At 46.6% G+C, this 19,733-nt stretch overlaps 1 protein-coding gene across 1 annotated transcript in view; it reads left to right on the top strand.

The window, feature by feature from the left end:
* The first annotated feature begins 14,256 nt into the window (after positions 1–14,256).
* Positions 14,257–19,733, top strand: part of TRPC5 (transient receptor potential cation channel subfamily C member 5) — a 95,162-nt gene continuing 89,685 nt past the window's right edge. Inside the window, exon 1 of the mRNA XM_062640009.1 lies at positions 14,257–14,486. The gene's annotated coding sequence lies outside the window, so the exon portion shown is untranslated. The remainder of the gene's footprint in view (positions 14,487–19,733) is intronic.

Genomic DNA, 19,733 nt, shown 5'->3' with positions numbered 1-19,733 from the left:
AAGAGACCAACAATTCGACGGTATCTATGAAAAGAATCTATAAAAACCTGCAAAAATCTACAAAATCTACAAAAGACCTTTCCTTCTCTCCTTTCCTTCTCTTCTTCTGCTCTGGTGCACCTCCTGAGCAGCGCAGAAACCTCTGGACCAGTCTAGGGTAGCCTATGCTGAATGAAGGAGTTGATAAACTGGGAGCACACACATCAGAAACGCATCCAGAATTAAGAGTAGTCAGGTTTAGTGAGGAATAATACTGATGTGCTTTGGGACTATTCTTATTGTCATATCCACTTTTACAAAGTGCTCCCCAGCACACCCGATGTCAAGGGACACTGCGGGCACACCATGTGCCAGTTTCTCACTGGCTTCTTGGCTACAAACCAAGTCCACACTGTGTGTGAAGCCAAACAATACTCCAATGGGAAAAACGGTCTGCCACAACCACCCAGTTCATCAGCTTGATGCTTCAAATCATGGTGTTTAATAAGGACTTTTGACCAGTGAGGGGTTGGCAAAGCAAATAACCTATTTGCATTGCTCAGACACAAAGAGGTGACTGAGGAGCACAGCGATTTGTTATTTGGAGTTATTTCCCCAGTTAGGTGGCAAACAGCTCACTTGTAATGGATGATATTTACTGGGGGAGTGGAGCTATGACATCACTATTTGGGTCTTAAATGAAGGTCACCAACTTTCACTGCTGTGGTATGCCAGGGTGGGAAAGGGTCACACCAAACACCGAAGCTCCTTTCTCACCCCAGCATCCTACCAGGTTACCACCAGCCTGGAAAGGGACTCGGAGAGCTGCCGGATTGGTATGACTTACACAACTGTAATCAGACACAGTGATGCTGAAAACTAGCCTTTATGTGGCCATGCTTCACCAGCCTGTTCCTGGCTCTACAGCAGGGGAGACACTGGGAGAGCAAATCCTCCTGGCAAAGTTCAGCGGGACCCTGCAGTTTTCCCAAGCTTATCCCGGGACAGGGATCACTTTGGCATCAGCAAACATTTCACGTGTTCACTGAGATGCTGGGGACCAAAAGGCGCATTAAAATCAAACATTCAGCTCTTCCCTGGCTGCAGGGAGCAGAACCTCGCCATGGCAGAGCAGCAGCTGCTCCTCATGCTGCTCCCAAGGACCAGGTAACATGAGCATTTTAATTAGTGAACAGAATTAATTCATTCTTGAGTCAGTCTTTAATTTCAGTGTTCTCCAAGGGGGATCTTTCTGAGACTTAAGACTTGAAAGCAGAGCACAATGCAAGAAAAGGGGAACATGTTCAATATAACTAACGACGCAGACAGCTTCCTCCCACAGAAATTATATTATATACGGGAGCTTATTTCATCTTTCCCTCCTGGGGAACATATTATAAATGCTGTTTACTAGAGCAGCCTGAGACAAAATGCTTGCATTTCCTAACATGGAGGAGCCTGGCAGATTCTCTCCGTTGTTCACAGCTCTTGGTCATATCAGCTCACTTTTCTGCTTTCCTGTGTGTTTCCAGTACCACAGTATGGCAGAGCCTTCAAAAGAGTAAGAAGTACTGGAGTCTAAGAAGTCCCGATATCAACTTGCCTCAGTGGGAAGAAAATCACCATCTCCCCTCGTTTTGTTTCACGTACAGAACTAAATGAATCAGATAATAGAAATCACAGGCTGAAGAAGGCAGTGATTCGCAAGAAGATTTGTTTCCACTGCTTTTGAGCAGCATAGGCATGGAAAAATTGTATCGGATCAGAGACACTAGCCCAGAAAGGATCAAGATGCATTTGACTTTAGAGGATTAATTTTCTTTAAAGCTGCCTATTTTAAGAAATGTGGTTGTGTAAAGGACAGCAAAGTTACTTAGGAAAAAGCAAAGCTGATAGCTCAGATGGGTCAGTTAATCCCCTTTAAACCCCCCTTTTTTTTGAGGAAATCATGTCTTTCCAAAATGAGGCTAACCTTTGGTCACACATCCCTGGTTGTACTGGAAGGCAGCATCTAATCGTGTTAAGGAAATTAGCCTATGTGCCAAAAACAGAAACAGCACAGGGGTCGGAGTGTGTGTGCATGACTCTGCTCCCCTCCCCAAATTCTGCTCCCACCCATGCACCAGCTTAGCTGCTTTCGTGTAGAGAGGATGAGTGAGAAGAATTGTCCCTGTAGGTTAACCTTGATTTGAGCTTGAGGGAGATTAAAGGTTTTTGCTTTCTCTTGCAGTTTAAGGCATGGTGGATTGACAGCTCTGGAGCAAGCGCTGTGTGAAAAGTCTGAGCTACAAGTTCAGTGTTGCTGAAGTCTTAAGGTGAGAGCACGTCTTTGGAAGCTCTCCCCTGCAACTCTCAATGTTACTGAAATTACTTCTTAAGCAGCAGTGATGGCCCTGGTTATCCGCAGGAGGTCTGGGGGCCATGAAGTCCCTTTGGTATTCTGAGAGATAGAAGGTTTGTTCTGCCCAAAATACAGATGGTTAAAACCTGCCTTTTCCTTCTTCACCAATAATTGGCTCCAGAAAACAACAAAACCAGCAAAAACATCCTAATCAGACTAATTACTTTGTTTGCTGCAGGCAAATTGGCTGAAGCAGTGGGTGTCTGGGATGCGGTGGGAGCCCTGTGCATGCTTCCCACCTGGGGCAGGAATAACTGGTCAAAATTGCCCAGAGGGGGTCCTGGAGGGCCTATTCCAGCTCACCCTTTGGGGACCATCCACTTGGATGCCACACTGAGTACCTCCCAGGGTACAGAGGTGTCTGGAAGGTATTCAAAGCACTGGCGTTACACACTGCTTCTAATTGTATTTTCAACTTAAATTGGTTTTATACCACATGAGGTATGAGAGTCTGTGCTGGCAGGGAAAGCTTCCTGCTAATCTGCAGGAAGAGTCTCAAATCCGTACTCCTCGTGCTCATCTTTCACTCAAGTGATGCAGAGTAAGACCCCACAGAGAATACATCTGCAGCCAAAAGAGTTACAGCAGCATCTTTATGAAAGCTCTCTGCATGGATTGAGGCAATGAAGGAAATAAACCCCGGAGAGATGGGAGAAGGGAAGGTGTGTTCTCCCCAGGGCCCGTAGGCAGCAGGATTTTCACCACTCCCTGCACAGCTTGGTTTTATAACATTAGTTTCACTTGAGTTGATGGAACTGGTTGTGCTGAACACACGATGTGTTTGCTGTGGCCAGTGTCACTGCTGGTTTTGTGCTTACCAGCAGCGTGTGACACTCTCTATCCTGAGCCCAGGGCCACAGCTCTCCTGGGGCTGCAGCAAACAGACCTTAGCTACTGTGTGCATACAAACATAATGTAATCTTACTCTGTAAGTACACACCACTGGAGAAAAGCACATCTGATCCCTTAGAAAGCCTGAGACAGGCAAAACAGTGTCTTTACTCTGCAAACGTTTGGCTTGCTCAAGTCTCATCCTGTCTCTGCTATCCCAAAGTCCTTTAGATATGGGAAGGCACTGTGAGAATACGGAAAAGTTGTTAATGTCTGTTAGGCTCATATATATATTTCATATATACTTTAGCATCTTTAAGGGTCTGGATTTCCTGGCACAGACACCCGAGGCTTTTGAAAGCAGCACTGTGCTGTTTGGTTTTACCCACCCCACTGTGACGTGAGGGTGCTCCTCAGGGAGCTCGCCTGCAGACACACAGGGTCACACCATCTTTGGGGTTATTAGAGCAGCTGTGTCAATACCGGCCAAACTGCACTAAACTCTCTCCTTGTTTCCATAGTGACATTTCTGACTATATGAGTATTTTTGGGCTCTTTCTTGTCACACTCAAAATCATGAAGCAAAAAAGAGATATAACAGGCAATGTTAGTACAAGTGGATGTCCCAGCTGAGACCAATGGATCTGCATGCATCTGGGACAGCACCATACAGACGTACCTCCCTGGGGCAGTGCCACGAGACAGATTTCTGTCCCCCGTTTTCTGGTGCACAAATATCCCAGGAAGCAAATTGTTTTCAGCTTTGTTTCCCATCTTGTTAATGTTATCTGCCCAAAGGACAGGCAGTGTCCTATTCTGAGAGCATCAAACATCCAGAACAACCTCAGCTGGATGCAACCAGCATGGGAGCAGTGGTGGTGCTCTGGAGTCCATCCAGATGTGGCTCTGAACCTTGGTGATTCCCAGTCCTTCAAATGGGAAAAATCTTCCTTTCAGAGGAAACCACTGTGGCTCTTTCAGCCTCTGATCTCTTTGCTCTTAGGGTGAGGTCCTTGCCACCAAGAATAGGTTTGGGTTAGCCAGTAAAGGCAGTTCAGTCTCCAGTGTCTTATATCTACAATGTGGTCAATGCTGTGCTCCTCTGCCCTTCCCAGCTCAATGAGCACTGTAGCTACATCATTACTGCAACCTTGTGCGAGGTAGCAAAAAGAACAGCGACTTGTGATTACATGTGTTTTAGCAAATTCACATTCTCTAATTGCAAGAGAGGCTCCATAGTCTGAAGAACAAAAGACCAGGGTCTGGTGATGAACATGATAAACTTATCTGTGTGCTCTGTTTGCTCGGCAGAGTACAGTTGTCAAATAATACGCTCTCAGGGTCTGGGAAGCAAATTAATTTTGTATCCTTTAATCAAAAAAACTTATATTTTTCAAAATAATACCCTCTTTTCCTTCCCTGAGGGCCCTGCAGAGCATAAAGCAACACACAGAAAGGAGAGAAATAGATGGAGAAAATAAACATAGTGACAACATGACAAATCTTTATAATCTGGGAGAAATTTCTTCCTTTCTTTTATTGCTGCATGAATCTGAGCCTGGAGTTCTGTTATCTGCTGTGGTAAATAAGGATGAATTAATGTGAAAAAGAAGTGTATTTATAGCGTGAATATACTGCTGAGTAACATAGTGGGTTTTGTGCTTGGGAGCATAGAGACCAAGTCTTATTCCGATGAAACACTCTTGTAACCCTGCCAAGTGCATCCTGCTGACACATCCTAAATCCAGGAACAACCAGGGCCATAGGATTTCCTATGCAGGAGTCAACCAAGACTCCAGGAGTGGGAGAAAGCAAGCAGATAATCAGTTAAATATAAGAAATTGGGGTTTTTAGAGAACATAGGAATTGGCAATGGGACTCCTTGCTACATGATGCTGTAGATGCTAGAAGTAGTAAAAATTAAAGAAAGTAAATATCATTGAGTTATCTTAAATACCAAGACAGCATCTCTGGACAGGGAAGCTCTGAGGCTCCAAGACGTGGGAGTTTGGCAGCATTTCCTATGGAAGTGTTGCTACCTACTGCCCCTTTTGCAATCCCTCCTGCCTGGCCTCTCTACTCATTCCAAACAAATGTCTCTTTTCTATTGCAAGTGTGGTTGAAAGGAGCTTTTGTTCAGGCTAGTGTCCATGCTGAAGAACTAGCTAACAGGTAGGGCAAGAAGGCAAAAAAAAACGGTTACAAGATCCCATTTTCAAATCATTAGTTTTGTGTATTGCAAATTCGTAAATAAGGTTGGGAAATCTGTGTCTTTCCCCAGTGGGAGCAGCCTCACCACTTTCTGTGTCATTAGTCTCCCAACCACTCTTCATCTCATGGCTAAAGAGTTCACAGCTTCGAGAGGAATCAAAGCAACATTTTAGCTTCCCCTGCTCCCTCAGACCTTAATTCTGATCCAGATCAGGGGATGCTCTTCAGTAAATAAATAACCTGATTTTCAGCAAGTGCAATAACTACAGTGGGGCTTTTCACGTTCTGAGAACCAGGCACGCACCTGAGTATCTTTGTGATTCAAGATCTGCAATTCTTCTCTTTGTGAATATGTGCAAAGAAACACGTGCAGTTAGCTATGGTACAGCATTTCACATACACTTGAGCTGGCGATCAGCATTTTACCAGGAAGGATGGCTATCTCTGTGTACTACCTGAAAGGAGTTTATTTAGCAGCAGAATTGGTAAGCTTAGGTTTCGAGCACTGCGTGACTGTGCAAGGCACTGCAAAGGCTGTTGAACACCTCATCTGTTGCCACCAAGGAACACTTAATAAAAAGCAGCTATAATAACCCTTGCAGAAGCACCAGCACTGATTGCGAATGATTGGAGATACAGCTCTGGGCCTTTGCCAAAGGCCTCTCCACCAACAGCCTGCAAGGTCAGGCGGCTGCTGGCTGAGATTCCGCTGCTCCTGTGGGCTTCGGATCAGGTCTGCCACCACCAAACGGTGTGGGGAGAAGGACTGGGAGCACCAGCTGGTGCCGGCCCGTTTGCTGCTGGCAAAATCACCTTTGTGTACAGAGAGTCTGGTTCTGAGAGCGGTGAAGAAGCCCTTGCTACTAAAGGGAGCAAGAAAGATGCCAGGGCATCAAGTTATTACTCGCTGCAATTACATTTATGCTTAAAATTATGGTTTAAAACCTATCCACGAGACCTATGAAGAATAACAGATAAATTCAGTCTATGCTCTGCTTTAATTTTTCCAGATAAATGTTTCTTTTTATACCAAGCATATGGTGCACTAGATTTCAAGTCCCATTGATAAAGACTCTAATCTCTGTAGTCTCTTTATTATATTTCTCCGTTTTCTGCTGAGTTGGAAAAAGGCATTGCATACCATCTGTCAGCGTGATCCTAGTGCAATTTGGAAGTTTCAGACCGGTACAGCGTTAGTAGCAGCTCGCTGTTCTCCTCCAGACTTGGGTTCTTATGGAAGCAATACAGCCCCATTAAATGCTTACTTCACAAACATAAACTCATTTGTGCAGCATGCTAATGATAATAATGCAAATGAATCTGTCATGTTTGTAGCTACTATCCCTAACCACCCTATTCATGAATATATGGTAATTATGCTATTACTGCAAATGTAACTGTGTCAGCACTACTAAATTAAGGGCTGTATTGTAAATAAAAATGGGGTGATAAAAAGGAAAGAAGACAGTAAAAGATAATGCACAGCAATACTAAGGGCAAGGTAGCAGAGGCTTTGCACAGCAGGATAATTTATTTTAAAGGCTCCTACTAAAGGATCTATGTCGGTGCCATGGTTTGAAATTGCAGACAGATGCTGATGCATAAAAAACCGTTCTTTTTGTCCTCAAATGCAGTACTAAATCCCATGACACTGGTAGTTTTGTGCTAAAACCGATATAAGTGATCATCAACTTATTACCCCTCCATTGTGGCTCCATCTCTGAGCTCATTAATAACCGTGTATGGTGTAGAAAGGTGATTTAACAAACTCCTCTAGTAAAAGTTTGCAATAGCAAAGTGAGCCGTTCCTATTCCCAAACAATAAATTGCAGTCTGAACTACGCGAAGTCAGAGGTCTTATTTGGTGAACTCAATCCCACTATGTATCTTCTGACCTCTTTTATTGCCTCCAGTGCAGCCAGTTTTAAAAGCCAAACAAAACTATTTCCACTTGAAGAACCCCGTTTCCATTAAACAGAAGAGAAATCGGATATGTGTAGCAGAAACAATTTTGTCACATAAATAATGAGAAACACCACTGAAATCAATATTTTGCTTAGGCTCAGCCTGCATATAGATGCAGTCAGAGTCTGGCTGTAGGTAACTAGTACCGGGGTACACCCTGGACCACCACTATGCTGCTTCAGTTCAAAAGACTTGAGGGTTGAAGAACTGAAAAGTCCTGAATTAAAACACATGTCCTTACTGAGGGGGAGAGAGAAAAGATGGGAATGATTCCATTTGGGAAGGTGTTACACAGATGCACAGGAAGAAGGACAGACAGTCATCAACCATATCTTGCATATTGTGCATTCGTAGATTTTCCTGAGCCCATGATTTTCATAGAATGTAAAAGCAAAGATGCAACGATCAAACCGGCAAAACACTGCATGCAAAAAAAGCCTCTGTCTGTAATTAGTCTGAGAGATGCACAGTGGATAAATAGCACCAAAGATGGCACATAGTGAGATTTATCTGTAAAGTGAGAGTTTCCTCCACTGTATCAGACAGAGGAAGTTAATATTTTTTGAAGGGATATAATCCCTCCTGCTTCAGCACAGGAGCCGATTGCCAGCAGAAATTGGAAGATGCTTTTTCTCCAGGCTGTTTATTCCACTCGCATCCACAATGTGGTTTCCTGCCTCTTTTCTCTCACTCAGCTAGAGCACAGCCCTGACAAGGATAGGGCACTGGATTTGATGTCCCCAGTATGTAAATCCTAATAAAACACAGACACACAGACAAGGATATGCTGCATCAGTTTGCTGGTAAGCTCCCCAGAGACCAATTTATATAGGGACAGGTACAGTATATAGCTAAGTGGTTCAATGGCATTTTGAGAGATTGTCTGAGGAGGAGAGAGCTGGCTGAACTCTCAAATCTGCACCAGCTGGCAGCCACCCCCGGTAGCTGACCCACTTCAAAGTATCTTTGCTTTGGGAGTGCTGAGGCTCTGAACTGGAGCCAGCTGTGGGTTTTACAAACAGCCCCTAAAGCACTGGGCACCAACCATCCAGTGCAGAATTGATCACAGCAAGCAGTCTGCATCCCAAATCCTCATACTCCTTTCTTGCCTCTAGGGTCCCACCCTGAGGCTGTGGATGGGGAATATGATGCCAGGAGAAAAACACTGCAGCTGATGCAGGTGTCACTGACAGCAAGCCCTTCCCACTGCCCTCTCAAGCAGGCATTTGACAGCACTTGCTTTTGCCCAGCTGGAAAATGACTTTGCCAGGAAGTTTCCAGTTTTATCTAGAGACTCAGTGGTTTTCTTGAAATGCAGGGTGGCTCAGCGTGCCGGGGAAAGGAAGCTTACGAACCAAGGACAAGACGTTGTGATAATACTAATGTGAGGCAGTGATGGCATGTAAAATAGTTACTTCAGTCACTTAATACAACATAAACCATGAAGCTAACTTAGGAGTAAGTCTTTAGTTTCAAAACTCTCCTTTTTAAAGAATAAAGAATTGCATACTAAGGAAAAGATGAGGTTTGAAGACAGATATCCAAACCAGAGCAAAGGAGCCTAAAGGCAGTTTCAGAGGTATTCATCCTAAAGGCTAAAATTAGAGGTGAATTGTGGGCAGATAGAAATTAAACTGCTTTGGTCTCATACAAATGCCTGCAAATAGCAGAACACACTTGAGTGCCCCTGGCTGCCGAGCCCTGTGCAGTTCCCCCATCACTCTTCCCATGATATTTATTGCCAGGTCAAGACCTTTGCTTCCTTTCTGGCAGATCCAGTATGCACTAAACCCCACACCCGTGTCTGCAGGGAGAACTGCCAGGGCATTTCTGAGAACAGACTATCAGGTGCATGAGCTCTGCTAGTGGGTGCAGGGAAGCCGTGCTGGGGCCAGCATGCCCTGCAGAGCTGCACGCACAAGCCACATGTATGGGGAGCATGAGGAGGGCTCAGCAAATGCATTAAAGCTGTGTTTGCAGGGAGCAGAAGGAGCAAATGGCATTAAGTTAATGAGCAGCAATCTATTAAACAGCACTGTGGCTGCTGCTCGTGGTCATCTATCTCCTGCTGGCTCCTGCAGGTAGCAGCAGTCATGAAACAATGCACTCATGTAACAGACTCAGAGCTGGCTTGCTTTGTGCTGAAGGACTGGAGTAAAATTGAGGAAGGGAATAACTTGTTTAAAGGCTGCCTTTCTGAAGGATAATTTTGGTCTTTTCACCTGTCCTACAGCTCAGCATCAGCCTTGCCAGAAAATACCCATCCTGACGTGAGCAGCCGAACAGACCGGCGGTGTGTCTGTCTGCAAGCAGGAAACAACAACCTAAATTATGTATTACAAAAGGGAAAAAAAGGACTGTTAGCTTAACAAGTAAATGGATTCAAACTGCCCTTGGGCTAACACATCCATTGCAGGATGGAAGGGATACGGTGACAACAGAAATTAAAGTCATTTTTCCACGCAGCTTAGTGGAAGCAGCAGGTTCTGGGGCCTGATCATAGACTCCTACAATCATTTGGGTTGGAAGGAACCCTAAAGCTCATCTAGTTCCAACCCACTGCCATGGGCAGGGACACCTTCCACTAGAGCAGATTTCTCCAAGCCCTGTCCAACCTGGCCTCGAACAGTTGATGTTCCCTGATGTAAATCAGTGCTCTGCCACTAACACAAACCAAACTGTGATGACCATGCACCAGTGAAGCAGCTGACCTGGAGTGCTTGTTCAGTGGGCGTTCACTGGAGTAAAAAAGATGGTATCTGAAATAATGATAATAAAGGTAATCCAGGGAAAAATGAAAACCACCAAAGAGGAGGCATGGAAATCTCCTGCCCATGTCTGCATCACCAGCTGTAGCCCCGAACCTCTTGTCAAGCTGTATTTCATCAAGCTGCACTACTTCTTGCAAATACAAGTAAAATGGCAGCCCCGCAGGGACTACCCACTGCCCTGTTCGCAGCGAGGAGGTTTTGAAGTGTAGAAAGTTAAAATGAAAAAGATTTCCAGTTTCCCAGTTTAATTTCCATGTTCTGATGACCTGAAGTCAACTAAGGCAGCCATAAAAAAATAAAAGAGGAAAAGAAATCTGTGGCATTTTCTTAGAGGATGAATTATTTTTAGCCGTGGAGATTTAAAGCTCTCTCCAAGTTCCTGAACTTCCAGGACTTCTCTTCACTAAGCAGCTTGACAGCAAAGCAGGTTCCCTTTTCCCCAACTTTTCAACTGATCTAATTAAAATATGCAAAATCTTCCTTTCTGCACCAAGAAGGAATACACAATTTTCCAGCGAGATAAAAGGCATTTTCCAGAGGCTTTGTTTCTAAGAATAATTGCTCCCCTCTCTGTTTTTAGGGCTTCGATGCTTCACTTTATGATGGAGAAATGGGAACTAAACAATCTTGCACATTTTACTTGGTTTTGTTCTGAAGATGACTAGCACCACATCACAGCTTTTGTGAGACAAAATCAGTTGTTCACACACAATGGCCCGATTCTGATTGACAGCAGTACCACCACGCACTGCTGGAGCTTGGTGTAGTTAGGAACCTGGACCTTTACGCTTCAATTTAGTTTAGGTGGCTCCAGAGGAATGGCTTCCCAAGTGGCATGGATATACGCACATACACTTGTTAAAAGGAATTTGGGTTAGTATTGCTCTTCAGAAATAACACCACCTGCATGTATGGGATTTTTGGGGGTGTTTTGCATTGCTTTCTGGGTGAAGCTCCCCTCTGCCAGCACCCTGCACAGCCTCGCTGCAGCCTTGCCCTCCTTCCCTGCTCACAGGGCTGCCCTGCCACCAGCTTTTCCTGTTGTCCCTTGGGTGGCATTGCACCCTTCCATATGCACAAAAATCAACCCTTTGCTCTTCCAGACTGTGGTCAAGCACCCTGGCTGGGCAGAACCAAGGACCAGGGTCTGCAGTAAAATACAGAAGAAGAAAAATCCTACAGAGAATATACAAAAGGAAATTAATTAAGCCAACCAGAAGAGGTAGCTGGAGAAGCCCTTACCTATGTTGTTGCTTTACAATGACCTGAATCTTTTGCTTCATGGTTGCAAATTATTTGTTTCTTTCTCCCTTAAACTGTTTTCTGTCACTAATCTGAACCTAATCTTGGCCGCTAAAGGGCTCTCCTTGGGCTCAAGGCTGTTTCTTGGCAGTAAATTCAGTTCGTCCCAGTGGAACAGGGACAAATTGATGTCATTTACAAAACCAACTGCACCCACTCAGCACATACACGTATATACGGTACAGCAAAACCCCTGCAGCAACGTGTCACGTATGCCAGCCCTTGGATTTAAAGCCCAAGCAAACTCTAAAGCATGGGTTGACTGAATGTGAGCAGGAAGAAAACAATTTTGTGTTCTTGGACTGACACAAAATGTGGGCAGAAGTTCTGAATAAATGATTTGCTCTGAATCATTTACCCGGCTCTACTCAGTACCTCAGAGGCCAAGGAGGGCTGCTAAACACTTGCAGTGATAAAATATTGAGTCGACTCAAGTACTGTTTTGCTGGGGAAGAAGTGCTTGTCCTGATGCTCTGACCAATTTAACTTGTGCATTCCTAGTGTGGCTGCTGGCAGGATATGGCACTTGGAGCTGCAGAGCCTGTTACTGTCTGCGTAATGGTTTTGTACCCCATTAAAGCCACTGTTGCATTTCACCTTATAGTGGGTGCATCTCTGTGACAGATAAAGTGGTCCCTGTACACAGGCTGTAGCTGGTAAAGTGCTTTCTTCTGAAAAGTGCCAGAGGAGTGCAGCAAGTTCAGAGTGTTAGTATGCATTATTCATCTTTTAACAATATCCCAGCAAAATTTAGGGGAGAATGGGGACAACTTTGATGATTAAAGAGGGCAGGACACAGGTTTGACATGTCTATAGGGCCAATTACAAACTCCTATTGAGCATCAAGTCTCAGTTTCAAATGTAAAGCAGTAAGAAACGCTCATTGTAACAATTAGAGTGCTTACAAAGGAAAAACACTTTAATGCTGGGATTTTGTGCCCATGACAGAACCACAGGGGATTAGCATGGGGGAGCAGAGTAAGAAAACGAACCTGCTCCCACATGGGTGCTGTCAGGAGGGTGCAATCCTCCCCATAACAGGTCTGGCCATAGGCATTGTGGCAGCATGATGGAGAAGGCAGGAATGGCACAAATGCATCTATTGGAGCTTCACTCTTCTGGCATAAATAAAATGCTATGCTTGGCTTGAGAGTGTGGGAAGAGGGGGAGAGAACCGCAGTGTGACCAGTCACTGGCCGGGAAAGGGGAGTCAGTGGGAAAGGGAAGGAGGGAAAGACAGAAAAAGTGCCTCCAGCTGACCAGAGGGAAGCTTTCCTGGTGAGAGAAAAGGTAAAAACTGGATTTCCCTGGATTTAGTCTGTCAGTAAATGAGTTAAGAGATTTTCTCAGTTGTCTAAAGGATTTAGACACCCATGTGTCATAGGTCTGGGAAATGAGGAGGACATACAAACTCAGAGCCCTCAGGTGGCTGGAACGAGCTGATCACTGAACCTGGTATCACTCAGTGGTGGGCTGACAGGTATTAACGGCCCGGCAGGGAGTTTGGCTGGATGCAGCTGAGGCAGGCAGTTAGGATTGTCCGGTGTCAGGGGCTCAGGCTGGGGTGCAGGGCTCCAATGGCTCTCACCAGCCCAGGAGCAGCTGGAATGGAGGGGCACCCCTCAGCCTCCACCTTCAGCCTCTCCACCACCGGCCCAGGAAGCCACAGAACAATCACTCACCACGACCAACAACTGGCTGTCCCCATGCAGCGATTGGACCCTCCCTGCCAACTGCCCCCAGTCTCTACACAGAGCCTGATGTCCTATGGTGTGGAATATCCCTTTGGATAGCTCAGGTCAGGTGTCCCTCCCTGCTTCTTGTGCCCATCCTCAGTGGCAGAGCGTGCAAAGCTGGAAAGTCCTTGTCTTGGAGTAGCAACAACTAAAACATCACTGTGTTATCAACATCATTCTCATACGAAATCCGGGCACAGCACTGTACCAGAAACAAAATTAACTCTATCCCAGCCAAAACCAGGACAGTGAGTGTGGAGACGGTGGGTGTGAGGGTGTGTGTGAAGGGGTGTGTGGGGTGAGGAGTGTGACTGGGGAGGTGGGTGTGATCTGTCGTTCTCCCCTTAGTGCTGCTTCAACTTGGAGGGGGTGTGTGTGTGTGTGTGTGTGTGTTAAGGGAGCCTGTATCGCTGGGTGTTTGTGAGCGCGGGTGTGTTTGTGTGTGAGGGGATGGTGTATGGGTGTGCGAGTTTGGGAGAGGAGGAGGTACCCGTGTGTGTGCGTGTGTGTGTGTGAGAGGCGGGTGTACCCGCGTGAGAGTGTGTGTGTGTGTGTATGTGTGTGCATGTGTGAGGGGCGGCTGTACCCGTGTGAGTGTGTGTGTGTGCGGGGCGGGTGTACCCGTGTGTGTGTGTGTGTGTGCGGGGCGGGTGTACCCGTGTGTGTGTGTGTGTGTGCGTGTGTGCGGGGCGGGTGTACCCGTGTGTGTGTGTGTGTGTGTGTGAGGGGCGGGTGTACCCGTGTGTGTGTGTGTGTGCGTGTGCGGGGCGGGTGTACCCGTGTGTGTGTGTGCGTGTGTGTGAGGGGCGGGTGTACCCGTGTGTGTGTGTGCGTGTGTGTGAGGGGCGGGTGTACCCGTGTGTGTGTGAGGGGCGGCGTGCGCCGGTGAGGGAGTGCGAGGGGCGCTGCGCGTCCCTGCCCGCGACGCTCCTCTCCTCTCCTCTCTTCTCTTCTCCTCTCTGCTCCGGCTCGGCCCCGGCTCCCGCCGAGGGGCGGTCGGAGGCGGCTGCTGCCGGGAGCACCGCCGGGACCCGGCGCCCGCCCGCTGCCGGGGCGAGGAGCGCGATGCCGCTCCCGCCTTGCCCTGCTTGTCACCGGCCCCGCGGCTCCGCGCCGCCGGCGTAGCGCGCCCGCCTCGGGCGATCGGGCTGGGCAGCGCGGGCGGGGCGGCATGGGGGCTCCCGCCCCCCGCGGCGCTCGGCAAGGAGCGGATTACAAATGAGCGGCACGGCCCCGCGGCCCGGGCCCGCGGGCACCCCGGCATGTAGAGCCTGACGGAGCGGCGCGGAGGTGAGCGGGGCCGCGGCGGGCGCGCACCTTGCGCGGGGAGCGGGGCCGGGCGGGCACCGCCGCGAACCCCAGGGCAGTGACCGGACTTGGCGCCGCGGGCCCTGCGTCCCCTCTGCAGCCGCGTGTGGCGGGGCCGGTGCTTGACTTGAGCCGGGGCATCGGCTCCCGCTTGCCCCGGGCCGGGTGTGTGTGTGTGTGTGTGTGTGTGTGTGTGTTTCTCCGGCTGAAGTTGTGGGTGCCGCGGGGCTGGGGAGCGCGGTGAGGAGTTGCCGGCCCCAGCGGGACTCGCACCCCAAGGGACGGAGCTGAATTTTCCCTGTCCTTGCGCTAAATGACAACGCGCCCCGTGTCAGCCACCTGCGTCCTCCCGCTCACGGATTAGATCCGAATGTAAATTGTTGTTAATTACGGCATCCTTTGACCTGGTTGTGAGTTCTCCGCTGACCCAGGAGCCCTCAGGGTGGGAAAGGTAACAGTGATGTCGCAGAGGGTGTTCTCTGCTGTGATGCTCGCAGAAGAAATGCCTCATTCATCGTCCCTTCAGTCCACAGGCTCGAGCATCTGGCAGTTTATAGTTTATCGAATTCTACAGCCTACAAAGAAAAGTCAGGGCCGATTCTTAAGACTCTCCATAAGTTCATTTGTTTACTATGGAACCGTGACTTCAGTGGTCTCTTTGGCACAGAAACATTCTGCTTTGTGTGATATTTTTGGTGGCACTGACAACAGATTTGTTAGTCACGGTTATGAATATGGTAATGTGCGAGTCTTCCATTAAATCCCACATGCCCTAGGTAACATGGGTGAACTGGCATGTATGAAGTCTCGCTGCTGCTGCACGGAAGCTGTGTTGCTTTGAACTTCCAGCCCGTTTGATCGCTTCCCCTTAACTTTTCCACTGTGTAATGAAATATATTTCATCTTCCTGCTGGTCAGATACAAGTTTTGTACCGGGTGCACCTCCTTGCAAGCAAGCTTATGTAATGCAGCACCCTGTGCAGAATGCAAGAGGAGATGGAAGGGAAGATTTTGGGGACGAGGATGGTCATGTGGTTGCAGTGTCTGTGTGTGTGTGTGCCTGTCCCCATGGGGGAACCACCAAGGAGGGTTATTTACTTCTGTCGACATCCTGCCTAATCCTGGGCAAATCTCTTCGTCTTCTTCAGTGTTGCTTGCCTTCTCCGTCAAATATGGCTTATCCTGTGTTGCTGCTTCTCAGGGCTGTGTGCAGCTACTCAGGAGCCCTTGAAAACACTTTTCAGCCAGGGAGGTACTGTGTAAATGCAAATTACTCTATTGCTGTTCTAAAAATGCTTTTCAGACCTTAAAGCAGTGTCTTTAGGCACCTTATTGAAGCTGTAGCCAAATGTCTTTGCAGACAGGTCCAAAGCAGGCTAGAGGAACTATTTCCTTGAGTAAAGAGATCTGGTGTCGTTTCTGAGGAAAAGGAAAAAAAAATGTAACATTTGGGTGTCATCAGATGTGCCATTCGTTGTTCTGTCCTTGAATATTCACCCCCAGTTTCTCCGCATGTAACTTGGCAGTAATTACCAGCTGAAGAAACGCTTCTGTCCTAGATGGTTTAAACTGCAAGTGGTGGATAAAGACATGAAAGAGCTTACCCTGACCATGACATCAGCCTTGCCCACTGTGAGTCCACTGGTCTCTGTGGTGTGGCTTTAGTGTTCCATCTGGTTGTGTGTATTTAGAGCTACAGCAGTGATCAATGTGCTCTCAGCTAGGAGCAAGTCTTCCTAGGCAAGAACAATGTCTCAGACGCTGACAGGGCACATTTCTAGTGTTAGAAGTAAAGAAAAAGGTCAAGATGCTGGCTTATTTTATTTTATTATTTTTTAAGCTGTGGAAAGAAACTAGATGGAAAAGCACTTGAGCTTCTGACTAACCTCTGATGAGCTTTAATTTATCTCCCAAGTGCATACAGCATGAACAGAATTCCTTGTTTTTATCAGTGGGATTCTGAAGGAATCTGTTCTATTTTGATGCGCATTGCTTTCATTCTAGGAGACTGAAATCTCACTGGTTTTGTAATATGTATTTTTTCAAAGCATTGTTATTTTTCTTAACCACCTTCTGCTTTGGTAGGATCCCTGAATAGCTTCTGCTCGGAATCGCATCTGAGGTAATGGCAAGATGCAAAATTCTTTGATTAACTCGCTTTTTGCAGAGATCTGCTTTCAGACCACCTTAAAAAATTCTTAGAATGTCAATTCTGAGGTCTTTTCCTGGGGTGGATTTAATAGAGAAGGTACTGTCAGCTGCGTTATGAGTCTTGCTGATAATACGATTACGTTGGTTTTTGAGGGATACGGTTCTTGGAAACATACCTCAGAGGAGAAAATTCACAAAAGCTATGTGCAAATAATTTTTTTTTTGGTACAACAGATGGGAGAGCTCGATAATCACCGCTCAAGAGGGGCTAAAATTAGTTTGAAACAGAAAAGATTATTCCTACAAGTACGGTAGTATAATTTGTACAAAATGAGCCAAATCTTACTAATTGTTACACTGGTGTAAATAAAGAGTAATTCCTTTGGCTGGAGTTTCTCCTGCTCCAGGAAGTAATGTAGAACACAGGGGACTACGATGCTCTTGAGTTTTGACATGTTCATAGCAAAGGTCAGTTCTGCTGGAAAGCCAGTGGCAGAATATGGCCCAGAATTTAGCCCCACGTTCTCCTGTTCACAGCAGCACAATACTCACTCACCAAGACTCCAGTTCAAACTTTGCTGTGATGTGATTGTGGGTAGAGGGTTGCTGAATGACTCAGATGAATGTAGCTCAGAGTAAACAAACATGTAAATCATTTCTGGCTACAGAGAGAAAGGAAAACAGGAGGGAGCAGAGAAAAGCCAGCCTCAAGGATAAGGCATTTATAGTGGCATGATCAGCAAGGATCACTAAGTTAGGCAGGATTCAACCATCAAAAAGTCAGGGCTGGATTTGCCACAGTGTTTTAGCTTTGTCATGAGAGGAACCTGGATAAGTGAGTGCCTGAATGCAAGTATTACAAGCAAGCAGGGTTTTCCAGTTGCTTGGGCTGATAGTCTGGCACAGAGGTGAGCAGGCTCATGTTGAAACTGCATTTGGGCACTTTTAAATGTCCCACTTACTGTGAGAGCTGGGAATCAGGTGTACTGCCTGACTCGGAGAGGCAGGGTGCTGCCAGTGTCTTGTTGGTAGTCTTTACAATGTCCAGTTTAGGGGAAAATGCAAGCTAGCAAGTGATTCCTGGAAGTTTCTGAGCCCCAAATCCTGGATAGCAATGTAGTGTTGGTACATGTATCTGCAGAAGGATCCAGACCCAGCTTGTGGTTCAGATCAAGAAGTACCAAAGCAAGTCAGTGGCTTTGAAACAGCTGTTGGTTTCTTTTTAGCTAGGTGAGTCTCTAGGACAAAATCAGAACATGGCAGAGGCTATTCTCATTTGGTTTTCCTGCCAGTAAGCAGAAATCACTGCAACAGAGCATCTTGCCAGTCAGGTCCTCCTGATTGCCCAGGCCCTGTGCACTTAAAAGCCATAGGAAGATGGAGCTCTCTCTGTGTGTAGGAGACTGCAGTCACTGGAAGAGCAGGGTTTTTATCCCTTTCAGCTGTCTGAGCTGTTATGCTTCAGTGTGTTTTCAGGGTAAGTTAGGTTAAGCTCCCTCTTGGGGAAGCAAGAAAAGTGGTTGAAATGAGGGTTGAAATCCAGGGTTAAAATGAGGGGAGCTGGGGTCGATCCCCTTTTGCTGCACAAGGATCAGATCCCCAGAGCAGATCCGGGCAGGTTTATCATCATGGTAAGAAGAAGATGCTGTGTTGTTTTGTGGAGTCAGTCAGTGTAAAACCTGTGCTCTTCCTGGGGTTTCCTGTCTTGGAAAGCAGTCCTTAGAGTGAAGTGTGGCTGTAGGTATGGCATCTTTGCTATGTTTTCCATGAGATGATGGCTGTGAAGGTGAGGAACTGGAGAGACCAAGTGTATTTCTCTATGTGTATGAGTGGCAGGTAGACCTCAGTCCTCATTTCTCCATTTTTTATTTTTTTTTTAAGAGTACATTAGGGTTTTTATAGTGTTATGGTCACAGTGGCCATGACAGGAGACTTGACTTAAGCATCAGGACAGTTTTTTGCTGTTAGAATTATGAGTGTTTCTGTTACATCATTAGACACTTATTTATTCTCAGCTTAATCTCTGGATTCAAGTCAGGAAGCTACTTCATCCTTATTCCTTTCTCCCTTCTCTCAGTTTCTCCCTCTTCATGTGCAGTGAACATGTTCCAGTAAGACCTGAAGCAATTTCCTGGCTTCTCTCACGTGTCCTGCATCCCTTTTGCATCCTTGGGCAGGCCACTGATTCACTGTTTGGGAAAGACTGGCTCAAGCACCTGAATAGAGTCAGAGATGTTTCTTATCATGTCTGCTAATTAAATTGTAATGCTCATTACCACAGGATGCTGTGGAGGGCAAAAGCATAAGCAGGTTGAAAAGGATGAGATGAGTTCACAACAGATTCTGGGTAGGAAACATGATGGCTCTGGCTGTCTACACTATGAATTGTCAGATGCAGGGAGAGTGCAGTCACTGTAAGTGCAGTGGATGCAAACTGCTGCCCGTCACCAGAGATAACATCCTGGGATAGAAGGACCATGGGTCTAATCTGTTCTTGTGTTCTCCCAGCACTGACAGACATAGCTTGCTAAAATAAGCAATTCACTTTCTCCCCAGTAAAATAAAGAGTGAATAACAGAGCTTATGGGATAGTGTTTATTGGGCATTCTGGTTCCAGAATGATAACCAGAGTAGGGATTTCAGCCTGCTCTCACAGGTATTAATGGATTAACATAGGAAGCTGCAAGAATTTCATTGTATGAAGCCTTACTGGCAAAGTAGTGCGAGAGCATGAAGCCATTTGGGGCTCAGGGCCCTGGCTGGGATAAGAGATGAAATAATTCCACTCTCTCATTCAGCCTTTGTGTCCTGTTCATTCTGGTTTGTGCTGCATTATGAAATGGAGGTGCTGATCTCTTATTTACCCTGGAGCTGCGGTTAATGGAAATACCTGTATTTTGTGTATTGGGGTATTTGAAAGGTTCTGGGTGGAAAGACCTCCAGGTTTATAAAATTGCCCTAATGCCCTAAAACTGTTCCTAGTGGGAAGAAGAAGAATAAAGATTCCTAGGGTGTCAGCACCTCGTCACTGACTCTTCACCCTTTTCTCTTGGGAGGTCACGTTATGCAGAGAATGGA

The sequence above is a fragment of the Pezoporus occidentalis genome, unplaced genomic scaffold (genome assembly GCF_034315485.1).
Source record: "Pezoporus occidentalis ecotype Australia unplaced genomic scaffold, CSIRO_AGI_Poc_V1 ctg63, whole genome shotgun sequence".
Lineage (NCBI taxonomy): Eukaryota > Metazoa > Chordata > Aves > Psittaciformes > Psittacidae > Pezoporus > Pezoporus occidentalis.
Note: the sequence above shows the minus strand (reverse complement) of the source record. Positions and strands in the feature narration are given on the sequence as shown.